Source organism: Aricia agestis, chromosome 6 (genome assembly GCF_905147365.1).
Source record: "Aricia agestis chromosome 6, ilAriAges1.1, whole genome shotgun sequence".
NCBI classification, from domain to species: domain Eukaryota; kingdom Metazoa; phylum Arthropoda; class Insecta; order Lepidoptera; family Lycaenidae; genus Aricia; species Aricia agestis.
In genome coordinates this window covers 17,644,597-17,667,446 of record NC_056411.1, presented here as the reverse complement: position 1 = coordinate 17,667,446, position 22,850 = coordinate 17,644,597, and the positions used below count along the sequence as shown (strand labels likewise).

Below are 22,850 nucleotides of genomic sequence, written 5' to 3'. Positions count from 1 at the left end.
CTAGAAAGGATATTTTTGTTATAAATATACGGTTCCCGCGCGATAAACTTGAGTGTTGCAACTTGCATAAGTATGAAATTTTTGTCAGACAGCAGATATTGTGCAATATTTGCTGTCACACACCTATTGGCTGTTGCTTACCCATCGCCTGATACGTGGTCAACGAGGATGACTTCTGTTGCTGACCATCGAGAGTAAACTTATTGGTCACAATAATTAGCAGTTCCTCGTGTACCAATATTGTGAGTAAGTTTACGAGATCCTTGACATTTAGCTCACAAAACTCAAGTACAGCCGTAAAATCGGCCCAAGCCCCAAACAAACACTCGGTTCGTTTACAAATATACCCAAAGTACGACGTTGTTCGTTTCAGTTCTTTGGTTGCGCATGGACTTTTTGGACTTTGGACCTGTAATAAAAAAAAATTGGATTTTGGAATGCTACAATAATCTTTTGGCTTCTTCGCTTTCCTCGCCTCCCTCGCCGATGGATCACCCCCTACAGAGAAGTTTTTTTTTTGATTTGGACACGCGCTAATTATTATAATATTACTAGCTGTCCCGGCAAACGTTGTTTTGCAATACAAAGTATTTCGCTCAAATTATTTTATTGAAGTGACTAAATAAGTAGTCACCATGGCAATGTCCATCGCCATCCCGTCGCACAAACAATGGTCGCCGTCACTCTCGAGTTGTAATAATTTACTATTATTTATTCAACAAATGCATTTATCAATATAAAAAGTAGCCAGTAGCCGATTCTACTAGACCTACTGAATCTATACTAATATTATAAATGCGAAAGTATCTCTGTCTGTCTGTCTGTCTGTCTCGCTTTCACGCCAAAACTACCGAACCGATTGTAATTAAACTTTTGTATACAGATAGTCTAAAACCTGAGAAAGGACATAGGCTACTTTTTTACTGGAAAAAAAGGGTTGTAAGGGGGTGAAAATGCGTAAATTTGTTCAAATTAAGTTAGTTCCAAAAATTCTTAATAGATGGCGCCGTGCGTCTCCTACGTCACGCTCACGCTTGCTTAAAGGTCTTTCTATAAGAGATGGTATCATCTTACATTCGATTTTCGATTGTTATTTCTTTTTTACGTTATTTTAATAACCCAGTACTTTATCAATGCAGTGACGTAACCCTAAACCTATCAATGACAATTAATAGTTTATGGGTAAAGTTGTGTAATTGGGGGGCTAAATATGCTTTAAAATTTGGCATAAAATATAAGGTTTAATATAAAAAAATGAAATATTATGTGCACATTGCACAGCTGTTTTGATTAAAGGGGTACCAGGGTTCTTTTTATAAAAGCTTTTGACACCAATTTTGTTGACATCGCGCGCTATAAACTGAAGTCCACGCGGACGAAGTCGTGGGCAATAGCCAGTATACATATAAAGGTAAAAATCAGCAAAGCCGTTTCGGAGGAGTACAGTAACTAACATAATGATTTGTGACACGAGAATTTTATAAACATATAAGATTTAGTCCTGCTCTAGCTAGAGCAGACGGGAACAGCCTACTCCATCCTAGCCTGTTACTGCCCCTACCTGATACTCTACGCTGCTCTACCCTTAGTAGGCTGCTCTAACCTGCTCTCGCCTGCTCCTTGCTCCTTGCTCTCCGACAGAGCACGGTAAAGCAGGGTAGAAGTGGGTAAGCTAGAGCGGGGATAGAATATTCTTAGATAGAACTAAATTACGCGTGACAGAAATAGGACGACTCTATGTAATAATTACTTACTCAAAGGTTAGAAATATCAAAATTAACTGTTAATTAACATTAAAGATTATGGTCATCAGAAGTGAGGGTAGTTAAATAAAAAATATATAGACGATAGAATATGTTTATAGTCGGTCCAAGGCCCTACCACTGGTTCAGTGACCTTCCCACCGAGAAGAACCAGCAAGAAACTCGGTGGGTCTAAATATTCTTTTCAACAGTATAAATTACAATATAAAACACAGTACACACAACAATCAAGTCACTAACAATAATAGCAAAGGCATAACCAATAATCAAATAACATTTAAGTAATATTATCCACCTAATAAACACAAAGCAACACAAATACAATAAAATATGGCGGATAATAATTACAATAGAAAAGTACTTAACTCACTGTTCAGCCGTCTCCAGGTCACCAGGGAAAGTGACCCAATTACGACTTTCTATGGCTTATATATCCCGGGTTTGGCTTTGACCATTTGGGATATTTCCATCTATTGGCTAAACCCATTGACCAATCAATAATAAGTCAATATTATATCTTGTATGATATTTTAATTATTAAATATTATTTTAATTTGACCGGAAATATTCCCTTTATCCAATCAGCCAACCATAACATTTCTATTGGATAATACAATGTGTGAGCCCTCTAAACGTTTTATTTCTCATTTAAGTATTTATGTTCGAAATATCCTAGAAATTTCGAACAATACATTTATAACATATCTTTAATTGCAACAATATTATAAATAACAACTTCTAACTGAAATAAACATTAAGTGTCGATAATTAGATAAATAAGTATCTAAATGAACCAAAACTTCCTTATCATGTTTCACAGATAATAATCATTTTTATCTACTTCGAGGTGCATATTTCACAGATAACAAATACTTTCATCTTCTTCGAGGTACAGCTAAATAACCTAGTTATTTGCCACATTTTTGATAACCTTACTTTTCAAATTATTGTAATTTCTTTATTCCTTTGTTTAATTGTTACTATTATAATCTCAATTCTATATTCTTATTTCATTTTCTAACACGCGCATGTCGGTGTCGATTATTAACCAACTTCCAAACTTCCAAAAAGGAGGAGGTTATATGTTCGGCTGTGGATGTATTTTTTTTGAGCAATCATGGTCGGAGATATTCACACGTTCGTTATTTATAAATATTATACCAACATGAGCCAACGTGTAGAGTTTATATCTTATCGATGTAAAATATTTTTAAAACCGAAGCGACAATAACAAAGTTACATTTGTATGTATGTAAATTCGTCAGTTTCATGAATGGAAGATCTCGATACATATTTAACAGTGTCATTCAATTTTGGGTGTACATTGTATTATGTATTGGTTAGGTAACGATTATGCAAGGTAATGTCCTCCCTTTTGGAGGTCAGAAATGAAAAAAAAATGTTTTATTAAAGTAAAATTATACAAACAGTAAACAAAAAGTTTTGTTCGATATTTGAAAAAGTTTCTGTCAATAAACTGATATAATACGAGCAACATGTTGGATTTTGGTCGGATTATTTACTGTATGTGTTAGTAGCGCCCTCTTCTTTGACCTTTGCATAGCATTCTCTGACAGTAAAGATTTTACTCATAATGAACTTTAACTGGCGGTTCATGGGCGCCGGTTAATTTAACCGCGTTTAACTGCCCAGTCAGCCGTTAACACGGGTCAACAACTGCGCAAAGTCAAATGTATAATGTACTATCATACTGACAGCGATTTGAATGAAGAATAGGATTACTGCAATGTTGTCACGCTAGATGCAGCACCGGCACAGACAGCAAACAAAAAGTTTTGTTCGACGTTTGACAACGTTTCTGCGGGGCTAAAGTGGTCACATTTAGCGATTCTTCTTAATCAATTCAGCAAATGAATTGTCAAAACTGTCAAACTGACAAATGTCAAATTAGTACAAATTACTAGACATGAATTGCAAACAGACTTGCATTTTGCGATTTTAAAATATGAATCATATTATGATTCATAATTTTACTCCAAAGCGACCGTTTTAGCTCCGCTGTTAATATTCTGATAAGACGCGTGCTAAATGTTGCAAACAGACTTGCATTTTGCGATTTTAAAATATGAATCATATTATGATTCATAATTTTGCTCCAAAGCGACCGTTTTAGCCCCGCTGTTAATATTCTGATAAGACGCGTGCTAAATGTTGCAAACAGACTTGCATTTTGCGATTTTAAAATATGAATCATATTATGATTCATAATTTTGCTCCAAAGCGACCGTTTTAGCCCCGCTGTTAATATTCTGATAAGACGCGTGCTAAATGTTGCAAACAGACTTGCATTTTGCGATTTTAAAATATGAATCATATTATGATTCATAATTTTGCTCCAAAGCGACCGTTTTAGCCCCGCTGTTAATATTCTGATAAGACGCGTGCTAAATGTTGCAAACAGACTTGCATTTTGCGATTTTAAAATATGAATCATATTATGATTCATAATTTTGCTCCAAAGCGACCGTTTTAGCCCCGCTGTTAATATTCTGATAAGACGCGTGCTAAATGTTGCAAACAGACTTGCATTTTGCGATTTTAAAATATGAATCATATTATGATTCATAATTTTGCTCCAAAGCGACCGTTTTAGCCCCGCTGTTAATATTCTGATAAGACGCGTGCTAAATGTTGCAAACAGACTTGCATTTTGCGATTTTAAAATATGAATCATATTATGATTCATAATTTTGCTCCAAAGCGACCGTTTTAGCCCCGCTGTTAATATTCTGATAAGACGCGTGCTAAATGTTGCAAACAGACTTGCATTTTGCGATTTTAAAATATGAATCATATTATGATTCATAATTTTGCTCCAAAGCGACCGTTTTAGCCCCGCTGTTAATATTCTGATAAGACGCGTGCTAAATGTTGCAAACAGACTTGCATTTTGCGATTTTAAAATATGAATCATATTATGATTCATAATTTTACTCCAAAGCGACCGTTTTAGCCCCGCTGTTAATATTCTGATAAGACGCGTGCTAAATGTTGCAAACAGACTTGCATTTTGCGATTTTAAAATATGAATCATATTATGATTCATAATTTTGCTCCAAAGCGACCGTTTTAGCCCCGCTGTTAATATTCTGATAAGACGCGTGCTAAATGTTACATACTGTATGTGCTCGTAGCGCCTAGCCCTAGCACGATGACCAGTGGAAAATGGAAATGCGAAAGTATAGACTGTGGAGATATGGTGGAGATAAACTTAAGGTGTCGTTCTAAACTTTTTTAGTTCCGAAAAAATCAGTTAAAATGCCACTTTATGACAGACTATAGTCACAAACTGTGGAGATAAACTTAAGGTGCCGTTCCGATCTTTTTTCGTTCCGAAAAATTCAATTCAAATACCACTTTATGACAGAATAGAGTTCTAAAAATTTTAATAACATCCTACTTTATGACATATACTATAGTCTGTCATAAAGTGGTATTTTAATTGAATTTTTGTCGGTCGCGATTAGCCGCGGTAAAGATCGGAACGGCACCTTAAGTTTATGTCCACAGTTTGTCTATACTTTCGCATTTCTACTTGTTGCCGTGCTAGCACTACAGGCTCCGACTTGAGAGTAATATTACCTATTTTATGCGTTTTGGCACTGCGTTCGATCCGAATGTAATCCTTCCCAGTAAAAGCATGGTCAGGATATACGTAGAACTATTTCTATTAGAAGTCTTAAGCAATCATAGAAATTTCCTATGATAGCTTAGGCATTCCGCATTAAATTCGGATTCCACCTACTTTATCCATTATCAGTGAATCTCGCGGGGTTCGAATTCGGATTAGACGTAGTGCGCAAGCACTCTAACTGGGCAGATCGTAGACAAAAGTATTGGTCTGATTTGAAAAAAGTGCAGCACAGTAGTAAACTTTCGCTATTCTTTTTCGTTTAAGATTAAAGTAATAAAATAAATTATTATATTAACAAACATGAATCAACTAAACGTATAGTCAACGAATGGACTCACGAAAGGTAATGAAAACCGCACGTCGCTCTTCGTATGAAGGTACATAAAACGTTTGTTTACGCGAACTGAAATTGGCCAGCGCACTTGTAGTTTATAGGTACTTGGGCACAAGGTTTGGAGTATTGACATCCGTGATTAGTTCACATGTACCACCTTGTACACTGTTGATTCAGTTTAATCTAAATACGAAGACACTAGAAAAAACACATTTTGAAAAATAAATCATAGCCCATTGTCAGCCCTGGTATTTTTATTAATCAATTGACACTACATAATATTTTGTTAAAATTGGACCATTAGGTGCGATGTTGACTGCGCCATAACTCATGCCCTTGATTAACAAAAAAAGGACTGGGACATAGCTTATGTCCTTTCTCGGGACTCAAACTATCGCCATACATCAAAACCCATTCAGTGGTTTAAGCGTGAAGAACAGAAAGAGACAGAAAAACGTTCGCATATTTTGTAATATTGGTATGGAAATATGGTTTATCGTAGAAGACATTGAATTATGAAAATTAAATGCAAAACAATGCCTATTACTAAATTCGAAACAATATAACGAAAATGTCACCACCAGCAGCTATCTGTAGACGACATTTTGTTTACATAATATTTTATACAATAATTCGTTTCATACGGCTATGACATAAAATAATTCTTATTAACCTTCATTTTTAGGGTTCCGTACAAAGAGGGTAAAAACGGGACTGTATTACTAAGACATCGTTGTCTGTCTGTCTCCAGGCTATACTCAAGAACAGTTATAGCTAGACTTCTGAATGTATTTTGTATCATGTATGGCCTATGGGCAAATTCATAACGGTGGGACGCTTGCCCACTCTCTAGCCTATGCTGGAGAATGGGCACGTCCCACCGCTTGCCCATACAAATCACAAAAAAATTTGCTCTTTCAGCGCAGCTTCTTTCACAGTGACCTCTTTATAAGGGACACAAACACACGCCAAAGTATTATCACTTAGTTTTGTTACACTCTGTATATTATAGAGCAAGCATAATGTTAAGCAAGTGATAAATAAGATTTAATAGAGAATATTCGTGTATAATTGCCCATGATCGACGTCGATTGCGCATACCAACCTACTGCTGTTTGACCATCATGGTAGCCTACATGGTTTATATCTATAATGTTGTTTTTTTTATAAAATAAGGGGGCAAACTAGCAAACGGGCCATTCGATGGCATTAAGAGGGAATACGCTCTCTTCTTAGTTCTTGAAGGTTTGCAGATCGTATTGGTCCGGAAATACTGCTGGTAACAGTTCTTTCCAGAGAAAAACGCACGGTGGAAGACTGTCACACTTTTGTGAAAACGATGTGGAAGAAAATGAGGAAGACTGTCATTCTAACGTGGCGATGGGCCTTAAATGTCAAACTGCCGTACTCAGAGTGGAACATTTTATTACTTAAATGTAATTAATTCAAAATTTTAACATTAGGCCCATACATTATCTGTTAAACTCTGCATTAAATTGAAGGTTAATCATAATTAAATGTCTATCAGTACGGCGGTAAGAGTTCAGAAGATTATAAAACATAGTAATTGGCATATTTACATGGTTATAAAATGTCTCATAGCCGTGTTATGTGACTTATGTTGTATTAACAACACGCTCACGGCATTTGAGGAAGCTCACACAGCCTACAATAAAATATTATTAATTGCAACAAATTGTTATGGTGGCGCCTTGTAATAATCTTGTACTAATATTATTATGTATTCTGTGGTAGAGTAGACAGATATACTTAGTAGAGTAGATAGTAATTACTGTGGTAGAGTATTAGTAAGATAATAATAAGATTAATGATAATAATATTTAAATAGAACAGGTGCAAGACAAATTCACACAATGAAGAAAAAAAATTGAATTTGAGTTTCGAAAACAATTATAAATTATTACAAGTTACAAGACGCAGAAATTAAGTTCCCACAAAACGGCACCCGACTCCGTCCGTTAGGCGTTGACATGGCGTTAACCTCTACGTATTTTTTTAATTCCCTCTCAGTAAACAACAAAACGAAAGACCGATTCAGTGATTAATATACTTTTTCATCACCTTTTTTCTTTGTCAATCACTTAATAAAAAAAAGTAAATGAGGAACTTACATTCAACCTTTGGTCTTCCTGAAGAGTTTTTGTGGGTAATTAGATGAGGTTTTTGTATCATCAGCTCCTATGAACCGAATCAGCCTTGTCTACTTCCTTTCCAAGTATTGGAGACAAAGTTGTTTACGGGAAAGTCACCTTGACTGAAATTACACTTTTTAGAGGCACGAGGATTCCTCGTGTTTTAAATTACTCTGTTTGTGCGATCGTTTTTGAATGTTGGAACAATTTTGCCAAATATGACGTTGGGAATTTTGCTTTTGCGAGAAGTTTTTGGAGGCAGAAAATCTAGTTGGACCTTCAATGTTTAGGGTGAATGAAAATTGAACAATGATTTTGTTCACTATTTCTAAGGGCTACTGACTAAGGAAAACAAATATTTTAAGACTCACTTTTTAAAGTGAAAACTTATTTAGTAGCAACAATGTTGCTCTTTGTTCTTTTTGGATTGGGTAAAAAATTTAAAGCTCACATCAGGAGTCAGGACAGCACGCTACCGTATTTAATCTAAATTATAATTATAAATAATTAATCTAATTGCTAAACGGAGAGATAGTAGACCGCCAGCGCGGCGTAGGAAAGGAAGTGATCTCTTTATACCTCGCAGGGAAAAGATACCTTTTTTTTTTTATGAAATAAGGGGGCAAACGAGCAAACGGGTCACCTGATGGAAAGCAACTTCCGTCGCCCATGGACACTCGTAGCATCAGAAGAGCTGCAGGTGCGTTGCCGGCCTTTTAAGGAGTAATAGGGGAGGGTACGGAAAGGAATAGGGGAGGGTACGGAAGGAAATAGGGGAGGGTAGGGAAAGGAAAAGGGTAGGGGATTGGGCCTCCGGTAAACTCACTCACTCGGCGAAACACAGCGGAAGCGCTGTTTCACGCCGGTTTTCTGTGAGGACGTGGTATTTCTCCGGTCGAGCCGGCCCATTCGTGCCGAAGGATGGCTCTCCCACGTCAACCTCTGCTCCTGTTGTTTTGTTTTTGAGTTTTGACCCTTTCGGCTGTTTGTAAGCTAATGCATTGCGTTTGTCGTGGGCTTCGAGCGCAATGACCGAATCAAGAAATTCCGTAACGAAAAAACCTAACTCCCCTCACCCCAATCGTCGGTGCGCGTTGGCAGACAAAGTCGGTGGCACGGTGTTTGTGTGCGTGCGTCTAGACGTATGCGAATTATAATTGCATAAGTTAATAAAAAATGCTATTCATTAGCTTTACCGCGGCTGTCCCCGAGTGCCACACATATTTTTCATAAACACGTTTTTTTTTCATACACGTTCTATCAATTTCCCTTAACTCGTGTTAACTGTTAACTCATCAATGCTCGAGCACGTATATATTTTGTAAAGTAATTTGTTGATAAGTAATCCTTTATCGTATCCGCCATCTTCTGAGAAACAGCCTCATTTCGATACACGAGATCCAGCATACACGTGGTGTTGGGGAAAAACAAACTAATTTCCAGAAAATTATAAGGACAGCAAGAAAATATAACTAAAAATTGTACTCCGGGAGTACGCAGAAGTGAAAAAGAGACAGTGGTATGGACATTGGACACAATTAAGAGGATACACCAGGGGCGAGAGAAATTGAAAATAGGTATTTGAAAATGTATTGCTGTCTCACCAATCTCAAGTCTCCCACCGCAGAGCGCGATAGAGACAATACGACAAAAGTTCTAATAAAAGAACAGAAAATCTTCGATTCGTTGTCCGCTGATTCCTTCTCCAAAACTTAACCGATTTAAGTAATTTTTTCATTAAGAATTAAAGCAAGGCTTGAGCTGTGTTCCTATGTTTTATTTTTTTTGTATATTCTAGCCAGTTTTGTTTTCTGGTTGTTTGAACACAGAGGAACATCTGGCCATTTTTTTGAGTTTTTGGACGTTCTTATCTTTTTTAATAATAAAATTATGAAAAAAAAAGAAAACATAGGGACATGCTAATAGTGGCCATAGATATTCAGGAAAAAAATCATAACTCTACCGGCATTATCCAGGGAGGAAACAGGGAACAACGTTTGTATGGAGAAACGTACGGTTTTTTCGGGAATCTCTTTTACGCAAGCCAAACTTAGCACGATATGAAGTATAACTATTATAGGTCTACAATGGCTTTGGATGGCAAATTTTCAAAAATATCCTTGATTATTTCATACATTTTTATATTTACATGTTTCGCACACAGAATCAGCCGCTATAAGAAAAAAAAAGGATCAAAATATTTTATTCCGACTACCCCGGTTTTTTTATTCAATATTCCACCCCTCTAACGGAGTCAGGTCGTTCTCACTTTTTGCCATCATATTCTGGTAGACCTATAAATATTATTTTTATTCAATACAACATCCTGTTGTTTTACTTCATAGCACTGAAAAAATTACCATGAGTGGTGCCTCATGGTAATTTTTGGGCTTCCATGAATGAAAGGTGTTTTGAGGTCGGCCCTGGCGCATCTATTTGACACACTTGCTGTCATGATCCCGATCACGTAGACAAAATTATTGGTTTTTCGGGACTTGGTCATGATACATTTATATTTTGTAAAAAAAAATCATCAATATCCAAAATTCGATGTAAACGGGCATTATTTTGTCCCTCTCTCTAAAAATTTACAGAGGTACCAAATTGTTATATACTTAATATAAATGTTTATATTATACATATAACAATAAATCATACTAATAACATGCGAGAGTCCGTTTGTTTGTTACTTTTTCACGCCCAAAAATTATCGCCATATCAAATTTGCTGAAACTTGGTATGGCGATACTTCAAGTCCCGGGACAGGTCATAGGATACTTTTTATCCCGGAAAAAATGTAAGGTTCTAATAAAAGAATTTTGGTGCAACGGAGTTTCGGGCGTCATCTGGGGGCACCGGAGTGCCCCCGCCAAGATGAGCCAAGCGAAGCGCGCAAGGGCACTACCTACCTTTTCTCGAAACGTTTCGTCGTATTTTTGAACCCTCGTAACTTTGGTTTGAATAATGCCAGATAGTTGAAATTTTTAAGATATAATGACATGGGTATAGTTATTAAATGCGCAAATTTTGAATATCGTAGCTATTATACTTTAGATTGTACTAGTAATTGGTATCTCCTACTCCTCCTACATTTCTTCTGATTAATTTCGTTGCGGGTCCCAAGACAGATTTAGCTTGTCCCTCGGGCATCCCTGAGATCATATCAAAGGGTTTTCGTGGTTGGTTACCACTGTTGATCCTGGCGACACAGGAGTTGCAGTGGTGGGAATGTGTGGTGGGCCTTTTGCCCGTTAAAAAAAAAAATTATACTTTAGATTTTATAGGTGTCCAGAAATCCACAATTTGGTCACTGACTCACCGATCATCAAAACTGTTAGGGTACTTCCTGAAGTCTTAGAAAGCTGAAATTTGGTATGTAACATAATATTAGTACTGAAACAACATAAAAATTATCAAACCCAACATAACCTATTTTAATATTATTATTAAATATTAAAGTAGACACATAACTAAGGACTTTGAGAAAAAATCAAGTACCTACCTGTTGCCATTATTTATATAGAGCAAAAAAGGCCAAAAAAATCACTTTGTTGTATTTGTTGTTACAGCGGCAACAGATATACATAATCTGTGAAAATTTCAACTCTCTAGCTATTACCGTTCTTAAGTTACAGCCTGGAGACAGACAGACGGACAGACATCGAAGTCTCAGTAATAGGGTCCCGTTTCTACCCTATGGGCACGGAACCCTAAAAAATGAACCAAAAAAAAAACAACGTAAACCAGCTTACAAAAAGAAATGAAATCCCACCAAAAACATTTTCATGTAAAAATTTTGCCAAGATGAGAACATAATAACCCTAAATCTAAAAACCTTAATTTTACCCTAAAGCACGGCAAAATAACGGCACGGATAATTCTTGGTTTTAAATATGTTACAATAATATGTCTACTAATAAATTATTTCTTGTATGTTTGTACGTCACATATTCAAATCCGGTCGGGCGATATATCAGGGCAGCATAGGCGAGTAGCGAGCTACAATATGCTCCGCGCGGGTCACGTGCGCGCTACATTTTTCTAATTCACCCTCAGAATATACACGAGACCAGCGACCTTTCGATTCTGGTACAGATGTGCACAGAAGCGGTTATCTGTTATAGTAATATTATGGAGAGGTGAAGTTTGTGTGTGTGTGACGTTGTAGGGGGGCAAAATAAGTACATACTGAAAGGATTTTTGGAATTTTTTTAGCAATAAAAAGCCTCGTTATCTATAAGACATGAACCATTGACCATCCCAAAAATATACGGTAGTATTTTTTAAAAATTTTAAAAATATTTCATATTAAAAATTATCATACTTACTTAATATATTGTGAGTCTTAATTTCGTAATAGGTATGGACCGATATCCGAGATATTCAAAATCTGGTGTGAATCCCAAAATTTTAGGCTGCATCTGCGCCTAAAGTACCTACTATAATATTGTTTGTAACCAGTAACATTTCCGACAACTGCGGTTTTACTATTGTATTAAGTAGGTATGTGACTTTTCCTATGTATTAAACAAAGATTGTTTTCATTATGCCTCTGCATTCAGTATATTAAATTGTCTCACAAAAGATTCCACTCAACTTCATCAAAACTTCGCTCACGTACAGCATACAACTTAATTTAATAATATTTACTAGACAAGAAAACAATATTTAAAGCACGTACTCCCTTCCCTGCAAGAATCGAACCTATGACCCGGAGGTCAGAGGACAACGCCTCAGTCAACGAACGCCGACAAGATTCAAGTTACATTTTAATTCATATCGATTTAAGAAAAGGTCTACCACCTTAGAATCCTTCTTGCATCTTGTTTATGTTCAGAGTTGATTTACCTGATTTTATTTGAGTAATCGTTTAGTCCTTTAAAGTTAAGTCGTTCGCATAAAGATCAAACTACCCAATTAAAACCATGTTCACTAACCCTTTTACTAACAGTCTTTGTTTATTTATCTACGCAACTTATAAGTTCAAGATTTGCTTGCTGTTTTTCTTATAATATGACTTTTTTATTTGCCATACAAAGACCAGATATTGTATTAAACACGATATTTTGTCGTGCGGGCCAATCTCAGCAATCCAATGCCTCAACAATGAGGAGTCCCACGCGCTTAGGATTAATGTTGGGGCTAGCCTGGAACCTGTTCATTAACAATACACATCTTTTTCTAATGATTGCGTAAGAAATAAAATCATCAACGCGCGCCTCCGCAAACCATCTAAGTTCCAACCAATTGAAGCCCCATAATATAATACTTCCTCGGTAAATAACTTCATATTAAGCCTATAAGAACTTGTCCACTCGCATATCCACTAGCATGAGATGTGTTTGTGCGCCATTACTGAAAATAATGTCAATGCTGTATATTTTGTACCGCTTAACGAAACAGCGACGGCCGCATTAGAACATCAAACTCTATTCATAAACGTTACTGTAATTTGTTACAGTTACACGAATTTTGATTCAGCATGTCATAGGTATGGCAGTTTTGGCGCGTGGAATCACTTGAAAGATAGATTTGATACTTTTGAACTCCTGTAAATGCCCAGTTGCGTGTGTCTGAATTAAATTATTGCTAGCGTTATTTTGGGTGAAAATTGTTTTGCATCCAAAAATTATATTAAATTATTGGACCTACAATGCATTGAACGTGGGCGGGGGCGCTGCCGGTAAAGGAGAACTGTCAAAAACATGTCAAAAGAGGGTTTTCGTATGATGGTGGCGTTATTTCCTTTTTTCGCCACGTTTATTGATAGCCTTATCAGTATATTATGTTAAAGATCACAGCTTCAAAGACAACACGAGTAGACGTACTATATAGTATCATTTTCCATATAAAACCACGATAAACAATATCTGACACTTCATTGTCAATCGCCGTTTATATGGAAAATTACAAGTTTTTGACAGGGAGTTAATAACCGCTAGCGACAAGTTAGCCCGAGTGGAGTATAAATAAGATAATAAATATAAATTTATTATGACGATTGTGGTTAAGATATAGTAACCTAAGGCCCATTATTGCCAGTCCGGGTTAACGATAATCCTAATTAAATATCATGTCATTTTTATCGTTATTCGTTTTCAGGAAAAACAGCATGTTAGACATCACAGTGTTAAATTCAACTCTGATTGGCGCAAGATATCGACTATATTTTCTTATCAAAACTCGACAAACTATACATTATAAAAACAATATTTAAGTAAAATAAGACGTAATATAATATAATATAATATTATAATATAGTATCGTTACTCGATAATCGCTATGTACTTGATCTACTGAAATACGAGTATATCTGTTACCTCGCACTGCAGCCTCGCCGCTGAGTGCTGCCGATTGCTAGGGATGCGAAAAGGATTTGTCGATAAAATTTACCAATGAAAATACTTTATGTTAGCCTAGCATGATATTTACAATATTAATGCACATTATTGCACGTATAAAAAAAAGGCCTTTTGTCAAGACGTTTTTAAATAAACTGCCGCCAAATGGTCGAATTTCGACCTCAAATAAAAATTAAATTATAAATTTGAAATTTTAACGCTTTTCTATTGATATTCTATTGTCAAAATATTGACTTTATTATTTTTTAGACATAATTCCTATGACAGTCTCAGATTAACATGGTCAAATTATGACAGACTGGCCGTGTAATAATTATTATATCTAACAGTATTTAAGATTAAATAAAAAAAACTAAATCTTTTTTCAATTTCACAACAGACTTCAACCATAAACAAAATAGTACAATTCGTGTGTATAGGCTTGTCTATCAAAATCTCCTAGTGTGTGTGTTGTAGTGTGTGTAATATTTAAAAAAAATGTATGATAAAAGCATAATTCTAAAATAATATTAGCTCGATGCACTCCTTCACCATGTAAACTATAACTGTGCAAAATTTCAATCACCTATGTTTCCGCATTTTTCGTGAAAAGGGTTCCAAAGTTTTTCGCTCCCGTATTAATTATTATAGATTTCTTCAGCAAAGTTTGAAAACCAACTGGGATTTGATAGGCATCGCAAGTTACGTTTAAGTTGGCTATAACTCGTTTAAAATGTCCATTTAACTAGATTTTCGATACTGAACTTTGGTAAGTTAAATGATTTTTTATTATACTCGTATTAACTTTTTAATTACTTCTTTTTTTAAATTTTCATTAAAAAAAAATGTTTTTTTATACAAAGAAAAAAATAAAAAAAATAAAAGTGTAGTGCAAACCTCCTACTGCTACTCGAATTCCTAAAGCTGACCTTCGTAACTGAAGTATGTTAAAAGGTCATCCACATAAACCAAAATAATATAGGCAATATTTCAAGTGTTTTAGCAAGCATACTCACAGTTAAATTTTATGTGCAATTAAATATCGATTACCATAAAGCTGAATATGTTTCGATCTATATATCGATAAAATACCAATCACCGCCCTAGCTGGTAGAGTGTTTCAGTGATTCCAGGTGTGCTTATTATTGAAACTAAATCGTTGAAAACGTTTAAATACGATATAACTTTTTTTTTAACACGTTCAGACCGGGGTGTACCACCGGTGGAGCACGGAGTACTCGCTGACAGGGCGGGGTGTACCACCGGTGGCCACATCACACCTGACTTTTAATGTACTAAGAAATTCGTGCCGCCTTGAAAGACAGTATTGTAATTACCGTTCCCGCCCTGTAAAATCGACAAAGTTTCATAGTGTAGCTCAGGAGATGGATATTATTTCGGGAAGTAAAAAAAACAGGATTGAAAAATTGTACCTACTTATTAGAAACAAAATATGACAAAATCATGATAAATGGTACGAAATGCAAATTATTTCTGCTGGATCACATTAAGAAAATGTTTATTTATAGGAAAACTAAATCAAACATGAAAAAAAATTATAAAGACATTGATGGTGCAAGACGAAAATTATTTTTGATGAGTCACGTGCAGAGCAAAAAGTATTCACGTGTTTTGATTTTTTTCTAGCCATAGCCTTAGATTCGGTTGTTGTGATACGGTCGTAACAAGGCCTGCATCTCTTTCGGGTATTTCTAAGCATTCCTTCGGGTTTCTCTGACTTATGTTTTGGCTTCCGTTGAACAATTGGCTCACCTTTCTCTGCAGCGTCATCGGGTTGATTATCAATGCTAGACTTGCTAATCACTCTTTTATAATTTTGTTCCCAGAATTCTAAAATACTTAGTTTCTTTCCTTCTCCAAATTTCTGGTGAATAACCCAAGCATTTACTAACATTGTGCCGCAATCTCGGTGATAAGTTTGCGGTACCACTTTAGGGTTTTTCTAAGGCTGGTATAGTACGAAGCCATCTGATCTGATACATATCCACGCGTGATGAGTGATGAGACAAAACAATTGACCTATTATAGGATTGTTAGATCGTTAGAAAGAGAGATAATGCATAATTCGTGCATAATCGTTGGCCGTGTCCACCGGTGGCGCACCCCACCCGGCAGGTCTTTCGGTTTATGGGGCGGTGATGTACCACCGGTGGACACATGAATATTTGCCCCGTTTGGATACTATATACCAGTTCATGAGGTCCCGGTCTGAACGTGTTAAATGTAATAATATGCCTCTACGATATCGAATGCTTAATTGATATTGGGAGATACAATATTCTTGAAAAGTTGTGCAGAATGTCACATGACAGCATCTAGTTATACTGGCTAGTGGCTTGTCAACAGTACGCGCCTGATTTCCCTATTCACTAAACTCATTTTGATATATTATTACGTTTAAGTATTTCTTTTGGAAATAAGATTTCCGACTTAATATTAGATTTAAAAAAACATCCATTAATAAATTTTCTGTGGTTACACCTTTTTCCTCAATCCAGAATAAGCCTGTGCGATATCTAAACGGTGCAACATCTGCAGCAGCTGCACTCTGCATCGCTCAAGGGCCTTCCGCAACACCGCTGGAATATGTTATACGTTGACCTGACACATAAATCTATCTGAAACACAAACATTTGGCTAAGGAAGAAGACAGGCTGATCTTTGATTCTTTAATGATATTATATTATAAATTATTATGAAACCAGCACCCGTACAGTAGCAATACGAAAGTATATATACAAACAGCGGAGATAAACTGAAGATGCCGATCTTTACCGCCATGCCACTTTATGACATAGATGATAGACTATATTCCTAAAAATTCAAATAAAATCCTACTCTATGACGTAAACTATAGTCTATGTCATAAAGTGGCATTTTAATTGAATTTTTGTCGGTCGCGGCTAGCCGCGTTAAAGATCGGAACGGCACCTACAGTTTATCTCCGCTGTTTGTCTTATACTTTCGTATTTCTACTGTAGCCATGCTACGTGTGCTGATCCTTATTAATTTATATTGTAAATGCGAGTGTGTCTGACTGTTACCTCTACACGCTAAACCGCTGGGCCTATTGGAAAATGATATAGAGACACTTTGAAAATCGCATATAAGTAAGTATAGAATAGATTTTACTGTGGAAAGTTGTACGTTCCTAGCAACATAAACGAATTTTGGTGCAACGGAGTTGCGGGCGTCATATCTCTAGTACGCTAGAAAATAATATTATATTTTCCTCAACTAAAAAAGAAATTAAAAATTGCAAATCATTCTGTTGTAATTAATTAATAATAAAAAAACAAAATAATTCAAAGTATGCCATAATACCTAATTACCTAGTTCAGAAAAACGTGACCTGAGTTTATTAATACCTGAGAAATGATGTTATGCAAATGATATTATGCATGTACTTATAGTTACATAAAATCAGTATCGTATATGGGTATTGGCGTATGAAATTATTGTATTCTTGTGCGCTAGAAGACATCTTACTTACCGCATTTGAACCTTATTACTAAGAAATATGGTTGAAGAATGTTTGTGCGGGCATACTGTGACCGTACTTATTGACGTCAATCTTGCAGAAGATGCATAGAAATTATATGGATAGTTTATTAAGAGGTTTTATAAAAAACGATGATATAAGAAACTCCTATATCGCGCGGAAACCGTACATTTATCCGGGATAAAAAGTAGCCTATGTCCTTTTCATAATCCCCAAACCTAATTTCAGCAAAATCGATTCATCGGTTTGGTCGTAAAGAGGTAACAGACTGACATACAGACAGACAGACAGCCAGACAAACAGATAGACAGACACACTTTCACATTTATAATATTAGTATGGATTAAGACTTTAACGGCAGCACTCAGATTTAATGAAGAGTTTGACAGATAATGTACGGGGCTTATGTCAAATCTTGATTGAATTACAGATTTAAGTAATTAGGTACTATTCGTCTCTGAGCGCGGCAGTAAGGGAACATTGAAAACATTGAAAGCAAGGACAATAAAAAAGGATCAAAATTTGGTATAAAGTACGATCTATTTTGGATTTTATGAATCGAATACAGCGCCATCTTATAAAAGTCAATGTCATCTTATAAATGTCCAAAAAAGTAGAGTCATTAACTGACAAGGAACGGCTTTAAAATCTGAACTGGAATCAATTTCACAAAATTCAGGTTCTTCTTAATTGATGCATTAAAATAGATTAAACAACATATTAAATTACAAAAAGGGAATATTATGCTGCGGTCGGAGCAGAGGGCGCTACTAGCACATACAGTAAACAATCCGACCAAAACCCGACATGTTGCACACGCCATATAATCATAGAATATCGACAGAAACGTTGTCAAACGTCGAACAAAACTATGTGTATAGTCTATAGTCTATACTGGTGCTACCTCTAGAGTGAAAATATTGCAGTAAGTAATAATATATTATTATATTATTTCTTATAAAATAACAAACCAATGTTTTAAGAGTTGGTTTGACGTATATGATTTTTGTTAGCTGTTTGGTAGGTAACGCAGACTGGTAGAAAGCAGAATTTGGTAGAATTGAGTTTTTTATAAATATACTTACTTATATTTATAAAAAAAAATCAATTCTACCAAAATATAATATTTATAAAAAAACTCAATTCTACCAAAAACCAAAAGCAAACTACCGTCGCCCATGGGCACTAGCAACATCAGAAGAGTTGCAAGTGCGTTATACAGTAAAATTACAACAATAGCAAGTGTAAATAGACCGGGCCAGTATATTATAGAGGTCGCCATAACCTGGTCGCGTGGGGATTGCACACACGAGGCATACTTGAACCCCGGCCAACTGTATCTAGTGATGGGAATATTTTTGTTTTTGTACTTATCGATATTTTGGATCCGAACTATACCTATCAGGGAACTATAGACCCATATCCCTGATATCGAATGTGTACAAAATTTTCGGAAAGGTAATTCTAGATAGGATTTCCAAAAAATTAGACGAGAACCAACCAGTTGAACAGGCTGGCTTTAGAAAAAACTTTAGCACTATTGACCACATACACACCATAAAACAAATATTACAGAAATACAGAAAGTACAACAAGAAAATTTTTCTAGCTTTCATCGACTACTCCAAAGCTTTCGATAGTCTCCAGCACGAAGCAGTCTGGCAGAGTCTTTTAGAACAAGGAGTAGAAGTGACTTATGTTGACATCATTAAAAATCTTTACATCCAAAGCACAGCCAGAGTCAAATTAGAAACCGTCGCTTGTGCTTTCCTTATCAACAGAGGAGTCAGACAAGGTGATCCGTTATCACTGAAACTATTCTCAGCCGTGCTAGAACAAATATTTAGAAAGCTAGATTGGGAAAAACTAGGTCTAAACATAAACGGATCTAGACTGAATCATCTAAGATTCGCTGACGATCCGGTCATAATGGAAGAAAACCCAAAACAGCTGGAAAAAATGATACAAATGCTAGTGGAAAATAGCAGAAATGTAGGACAAACAATGAACGCTGAAAAAACGAAATTAATGACTAACTCACATGAAATTGACATACCTAATCATCGAAAACAAAAAGCTAGAATACGGAAAGGAGTTCGTTTACCTGGGCCAGATCATATCGCCTGTAGACCAGATGTCTAAGGAAATTAACAGGAGAATTACAACCGGATGGAAAAATTTTTGGGCTCTAAAAGAAATAATGAAGAGTAAAGAACTGGGTATGCAAATAAAGAAAAAAACTTTTGATACCTGGGAGAGCCATGCTTCGGCACGAATGGGCCGGCTCGACCGGAGAAATACCACGTTCTCACAGAAAACCGGCGTGAAACAGCGCTTGCGCTGTGTTTCGCCGAGTGAGTGAGTTTACCGGAGGCCCAATCCCCTATTCCCTACTCTACCCTATTCCCTTCCCTTCCCATCCCTACCCTTCCCTATTCCCTCTTAAAAGGCCGGCAACGCACCTGCAGCTCTTCTGATGCTGCGAGTGTCCATGGGCGACGGAAGTTGCTTTCCATCAGGTGACCCGTTTGCTCGTTTGCCCCCTTATCTCATAAAAAAAAAAATACCTGCATTCTCCCTTGCATTACATATGGATGCGAAACCTAGGCGCTAACTAAAAAACACAGGGATAAACTAGCAAAATGTCAAAAAGCCATGGAGAGGAGCATGATAGGGGTAAAATTAAAGGATAAAATTAGTAATATTAACATAAGAAGTAAAACAAAACTAACAGACATACTACAGCGTGTTGATCAACTCAAATGGAGATGGACCGGGCACATGCTTCGATGTAAAAACGAAAAATGGAGTAAACAGGTAACAACCTGGATCCCGAGAGACGGTTTCAGGAGTCGAGGCCGTAAAGTACTTAGATGGGAGGATGACCTAAGGCTAACCTTGAGCCCGCTATGGCTAAGAATTGCATCCGATAGAAAGAAGTGGAAGGATCTGGAGGAGGCCTTTGTCGTAAGACACACCGACCGTCGCGATATATTATAAATAGTTTTTAAATAATGTATAACCGAAACTTGTAGCTGGTCTGGAAATAAAGGCTTTATTTATTTATTTATTATACCTATCAGAGCTATTCACGTTTTATTAAAATCTGGCTTTTCAGCTCACATAATATGCTAGTTTTTAGGAAAGGAAGATATAGCCAGCAAACTAGATGATAATGCTGTATGAAATCAATATACATAATTGTATTGTTTCAGAAGAAATAACTTTCATATCTAAAACAACAGTCATCGATAATAATTTGTTAGGAATTTGGTAATATATGTATCATGAATCATGATAAACTAAATTCTTACTTATTTATCACAAAACGTCTTAGTTTTTCGTCATAATTTCAAATTACGAAAATAAAATTTGAAACTCGAATGACGCGTGTTACGGAATTAAAGTAAACATTATGCTACTAATAAAACAGGTACTATATACCAAAGAGGATATAAACTACGCTATATACTAGAATTATGTAGATATATATATTATCACTGACTTAATTTTTTATGTAAATCCAAATGGCCCCGGCTGAAATTATTCCCACTGTTCACATGTACGAGCACGCGCGGTTCATGGCTCACGTTATATTATGTGCATTGTGCAGTGATATTATGATAATATATTGTCATATTATGCTTTACACTATCTTTTTTTATTATATGTTTAATTGGATTCAAAAATTCTGTAGCTATACGTAAAATAAACAAGCAATAATTGTTATTAATGAAGCACCCTTTTTTTTAATAAAATAAATAACCATCGAGGTTTTAGTTATTTTAACAATAGAATATAGCATTCTACTTAAATAACTTCAAAATGAATTTTCTTATTATTAAAATTCAGGTATCATTTTGTTTACTAAAAAATAAAGCTAAAGCTCTGTTTTATCGATATCGATGTCTGCGTCTCTCATCACTACGTTTGTATATTTGGAAAACGCATAATGAATGAACTGTGAATGAACTATATTATTGTTTGTGGTTTTAAGACCGATCGAAAAGGATCCATTGCTTCTAACTCCTCACATTTAGACATAGGACACGTTATATCCTGGAATGATGTACGGTTTTCAGCGATAAAAGAATTTTAGCACAACAGTGCTGGCAACAGCTGGGATATAAATATATAGTACGAGTTTGTCTCGTTTAAATTACAAGATTTTAATCTAGAACCAGTGTATTTTTGTACGGAATATGTCGGCCCCTTAGGACGCTGCCGCCCCCTGTGGTTCCCACTTTTGCTTCTGTTCTCTATTCTCTTCCCACTGCTAGACACCCTCAAAGTCAAATACTTTAAGAACAAGATACGCGCTAAACACATAACCCTCCTGGCAGTCGGGTAAAAAAGGGTGGAAAGCAACTGTCAAAAATGTCCGGCACTGAAAGACGAGATTCCTCCACTTACCGCGAAGAATATAAGCTATGAAACTTTACTCTTTCTCAAAGGTCAGGTAGACCTTTAGAACTGAATACCTCCTAAAGTAACCGCGACCGAAACTCCATAGTTGCTGGTCGTTCTTACCTCTGTAAAGGTCACAAACAGTTAAAGTTTCAGCTTTACGAAAAGAAGTCATTGTCAAATGTGTTTTTTGTATACAAAACACACATTTGACAACTTCGCGTAGGTTTGGCCTAAGCTTTACTCTACTAGGATGCTGCCACCCCTAGGCCGCCGCCTATACGGCCTATTTATAAATCCGGGTCTGTCTAGAACATGTTTTTCGGGTGGAGGGCTGCAATAAGTACACAAACCATGGAACATTTTGACCACACCTTTGACTGTGACGTTTGTTAGCTCGGTCGTTGGCCAACCTGTCTGCGTCACATACCCGTCACAGTGTCACAAACCAAACACATTCCAGATCATACCCACAAATATGAACTCATCGATTGGACTATTGGAGGTCTATAAATAGGTTTAATGGGGTCCAAAGTCCGTGTTCAGGACGACCCAACGATCTCGGGCCAAACTTTAAGGTACAAGTTGGAAGCCGGCTACAATATGAAGTTGCAGCAGACGACGACGTGTCGTCGCGACACGTCATTTCTATGTATTTCTATGAATGTGTCGCT

At 36.2% G+C, this 22,850-nt stretch overlaps 1 long non-coding RNA gene across 1 annotated transcript; it reads right to left on the bottom strand.

Annotated features, from left to right (window-relative positions):
• Positions 1-1,869: 1,869 nt before the first annotated feature.
• Positions 1,870-22,471, bottom strand: LOC121727887. Its single transcript, XR_006035741.1, has 3 exons — positions 22,460-22,471; positions 12,587-12,589; positions 1,870-2,182 (listed from the first exon to the last, which is right to left on the bottom strand). It is a non-coding gene; the product is annotated as an uncharacterized LOC121727887 (long non-coding RNA).
• Positions 22,472-22,850: the final 379 nt, after the last annotated feature.